Below are 4,803 nucleotides of genomic sequence, written 5' to 3'. Positions count from 1 at the left end.
AGAAATCTAGACCTCAGTGTAACGCTTAGGTGGTTAAATGAAGAAAATGCTGGGTCTGGCTTACTCAGTACTGTTCATATTCAAATGTCAATCTGTTAAAGTAGATCAGCTAATGCAATCATGTAAACCAGAACTTTAGGGATGCTGGAGAAGCATTTTCTAAATTCCAGGATTTCAAATAATTTTCTCACCAAGCCATATCATTAAATGTTCTATTTACAGGAACCACAGTATTAGAATAGTATGTAAAACAGAAGCATTACCTGATATATTTACCTTGTAATCCTTCAGAATTCAGAAGAAGGACTTCAAGCTGATATCTGCAAGCAAAACAAACACTGTTAACTGGGAAACTAAACATGACATCATACAAACACAGAAAAAGGGAAACAGAACATAATGCATAATATTCTAACAGTTCCACACTATATACATTTTTTACCCATGCATGCCTTTGTTGTCCAGTCAGTGCTTTCGTTTTGATCTTATTTCAGTCACTATGAAGGTTTATGTACTGACTTACAGATGATCAGTATTCAACCCAGAAGTTTTTTTAAGAAGGTTGGGAAGAAGCTGTAGGCGGGTGGCAGCCCTTGTATTGTGACCCAACTCTTCAGCAACCTCTCAAAAGCAGCCAGGTGGTTACTGAAAAGTGCAGGGTGCTGCACCCAGTAATATGGGTCTGGGGAGATCACTGATAATGATCACCTTAGTTCATGCTCCAGTACATAAACTTCTGTAAATGCACAATAATTAACAGAATGCAAATATGCGCTATATTTATATCCTGGTGACCTAAAGTAGACATTCAGGTAACATATTAAATATAGTTCCCAGTTTCAAAAGGTTTAAACTTAAAAAAAATCATCAAATGCCTGGTTTCATGCCAAAATGGTAAATCCATATAAAATGTATATTATCCAACCTCCTCATACAAAAACTATGTCATTGCTGAGCTCACATTAAACAGATGACTCTTTCACTCGTGAATATTTTATATTTAGTGAAGACAGGACAGACATGAGTCACAGCAACCACACCCAGGTCAGGCTGTCTGATACAAAGAAGGAACACTATCCCTGTATGTCAGGGTGAATGCATAGGTTTCATAGTATCAACCAGTTTATAGAAGCACATAATATAGGAGAATTATCAAATATACAGAATCGATCTGGAGAAGAATCATAATGAACAACTGTGATCCCATTGTATTGTTACATTGCATACATGATGTCACATGACCTTTGGAAATGCAAAGCTGCAAGTGCACAGACTATGGACATTCAGGATTCATTAGGATCTTGGCGTCATAGTGCCTCGCATAATGTGCATGCATTATTCTGTGTGATTCAATGTGTTACCATACATTACAAACAAACAGGATGGAAATGCACCACAATGTCCTGCAAAACAGGCATTCAGCATTTTTCTGACACAGTGCACCATAAGACACAATATCGTATTACTGCACACTGTTACGTATAGGCGGCAAAGCTGCACCGCCACTTGAAAAAAAATGACAAATCAATGTGCTGCAGTGCATTACTGTGCGCTATGGCACTGCAACGCACCTCTGTGAAGAAATGTGTTTTGGGTCTAAACTATCTTTATAATCTTAAAAATAAAAATCCCAGATCCTATTACCTTTAAGGTTTCTCAATTTCAGTGATCCTCAAAGACCCCAAAGAAAAATAAGGATTAGTGGATGCTTTTTGTTGCATTTTTATTCTGGCCACACACCCCCACCTGGCTGATAGCAATGCGCTAGTACACATATAAGTGGCTGGAGGGCAGCAAACAAAAACTGCTCCGGGGGTTAGGGGGAATTTCTATTTAGCATTTAATGGACAGCACTGGACTTGATTTGCCCCTTTGGCAAAAGCCATCAAATGAAGCAGAATTACAACAAAAATGCCGAGAAAACAGAACACAGAGGCTGTAAAACCAGTCTACCATTGTTCCCAGTTGTATTTAAAGTGCACCTGAACTCTGCATGTCTTTCCTAAATAAATATATTTTTATCTTCTTTGATTCTGTAAAGTTTCATGTTTCCTGCCCATAGAGTGGCAGCACATCTACAAGCAGGAAGCAGTGTTATTTCAGAAATCAGACTCCATAGAGACAACGTGAAGGAATGAAGTTCATTATGATATTCAGGAGAAGACACAACTATACGATTTTCACAAGACTTAGAGCAGGTTCAGACCTGACTGGAGATAGAGCGACCCCACAAGGTTCTTGGCGGCTGGCACCTTACCAGCATTGGTCATTTGCACCGCAGCACTGTACAGCTCCCTGCTGCCCCCATTCATTCTCTATAGGGCTGCTGCAGGGAGAAGCTACTTGTAATGCCTCCCCTGAGGCAGTGGTTCCCTGGCATGAGGAAGCAATAACTGCACCGCAACCTTACTGTCTATCTATAAGTAGCCTTATAGAGCAGTGGTCCCCAACCTTTTGAGGCTCGCCAACCACTATATGCATTGACTCCAGACCGCGTATGAGCGGAAGCCGTGTGTCACTCAAAGGGGAAGAAACTTCCCCTGGAGTGAGGTCATGATTCCAGAAACCAACCACTCCTGAGACACAACCTGACAAAGCGGGGTTCTTCCCCTGACCACACTGGTGGGTGCACCGGTCAGAGCTGCGGACCACCTGTCAGATGGCCACTAGTGGGCCGTGGACCGGGGGTTGGGGATCCTTCTTGTAGATACAGAGATGGCTGAGGCTTGTTTTGCAGTGACTTGACTGTTTTTTTTTTTTTTTTTTTTTAATATAAAGAATATTTTAGCATGTATAATCTAGACACAGATGATGCTACCTTGCTCATGCAGAGCAAAGTGACTTTGTAAAGGGCCCATTAATCCCAGGTATACTATCAATAATACCCTACAGCTTTACATAGGCGATGCCACTGTGCCTTGGAAGGAAAGGTGACAATGACTTTTTGTCCCCTTTTGAAAGTCAATATTGACTTGACAAAGAAATAAAAACCTCAGTAATACCCCAGTTTTTGCTCCCCTTTTCCCCCCACCTTTGCCTCCTCCTATTTCCTTCTTTGTTAATTCTTTGCATGTTTTGATTTGTTTTTCCTTATTGTTTTCTGTAGCAATGTTCATTTTCCTATGTGTATTTATTTATTATCCTTGTTTTGTGACCTAACATTTATTACCATCCCAGAATTATTCCTGTATTGTTTTTTTTTTGTTTACTACTAGAACACTGACAAAATAAAGAATGTTATACAAAAAAAACTGCAAGGAATGCAGTGTGCTTGTGACCTCCTGGGTATCTCAAGCCAACTAAAGTGGAACATTCACTGAAAAAAAAAAATAATTTGTCTTTACTGGTGAAAGCTCTCCGATCCCCTCGCAAACCAAGCCCAGCAAGTCCCGTGCTGTCTCAGCTCTGGAATAAACAACGGGTGCAGCCATTTTATAGATATAACCCAAACTCGCACTGAACGGATAAGTGGATGTGCCTTCCTGCAAATGTCAAAAAAGGTGCCCATCTCACTACACATGTGCGAAATTAAACACTTTTTTTTTTTACATTAGAGGACAGTCCCTGATGAGCCTGATCTAAGACCAGGAAGAAGCAGCTCACAGCCTTCCAGAATAGGTGACACAAGTATCCCGGGGGGATGCGGGGTTCCCTTAGTAGAGGCAGAAGGGAGAAGAGATCCCCTTAGCAAAACAAAAATATTTTTTCATTTTAGAAAAGAGATAGACACACTTTTATATAATATTAACAATATGGTGATAGGATAAAGGACCACACAGGAGATGGTTAGATGTTCCCCCACCGTGTGGAACCACAAATCCCAGCATACATTGGTATTGCCTCCTAATATGTAGCAAAGAACGGTCCTGTACAAAGATAAACATTTCACAGCTGGATCAGCTCCCCTTCTGGTCTCTCCTTTAGTCGGGCACCCAGCACTTCCAGGTTTTTCTGGGTGATTACTAAAAACTGGGTCACAATACATCTGCCTAACAAAAAATGTTATGTGGCAGACACTGTGTGGTGTGTACATCCAGGCGCCCATGTCGGTCACTCTCCATACACTGCAATGTAATTCTGAATACAAAAACATGCAACGGGTTGCAGGATTGCCAGTGTTATTAAGATAATCACACAGATTGTATGAGTGGAATACAGAAAAAGAACAGAGCATGGTCAACCCATAGCAGGAAGTGACGGGATATATGGCAGGATCAAGTCATTTAGAGTGACCCTGAGCAGACAGCCAGATTCCTGGCAGTGATATCAGGACTTTTGCTGTGAGAAATCCTCTTCTGTGTTACCTGGGGGTTTGCAGATCATTGTGATTGTTTCTTACAGCTCATAGGAGGCTGACGGGGGATGCAGCACTGGGATACAATGCACATGGGGAGCAACAGAGAAGCATGCAGTAACCATACATTACTTTATATATATATATAATGACCATGGCTTATATTACATTACTATATATTTATATATATAAATATAATGGGGGGGACAAGTCAGGCCTGCACATCCCAGGCACTGTGACACCCATACCCCACCCATTAGGATGAGTCCATAACAATGACAGCTAGTAGGCCTCACTCCTTGCCTGCTCCTAATACCCCACCACCCTGCATCTCACCCCGGACACCTATCACCCGTCAACTCACCACAATCACTACTCCCCACCGGCTCCAACCACTTCACCGCCGTACACACTCCCTGAGAACCCCGCCCGCCACCGGCCACATACACTTCAATGGATGGGTGATGTACGGCGAGTCGGAGGGACCAATAGATCCCAAACAGCGCAAC

The 4,803-nt window shown here is 41.9% G+C and overlaps 1 protein-coding gene across 1 annotated transcript in view; it reads right to left on the bottom strand.

Annotated features, from left to right (window-relative positions):
• Window positions 1-4,803, bottom strand: part of DYNC1I2 (dynein cytoplasmic 1 intermediate chain 2) — a 68,323-nt gene extending 63,520 nt beyond the window's left edge. Inside the window, exons 1-2 of the mRNA XM_072418330.1 lie at window positions 4,659-4,803; window positions 264-320 (exon numbers count right to left, since the gene is read on the bottom strand). The gene's annotated coding sequence lies outside the window, so the exon portion shown is untranslated. The remainder of the gene's footprint in view (window positions 1-263; window positions 321-4,658) is intronic.

Source organism: Pyxicephalus adspersus, chromosome 7 (genome assembly GCF_032062135.1).
Source record: "Pyxicephalus adspersus chromosome 7, UCB_Pads_2.0, whole genome shotgun sequence".
NCBI lineage: Eukaryota > Metazoa > Chordata > Amphibia > Anura > Pyxicephalidae > Pyxicephalus > Pyxicephalus adspersus.
The sequence above is the reverse complement of the archived record's forward strand: the minus strand, read 5'-3'. Positions and strand labels throughout refer to the sequence as shown.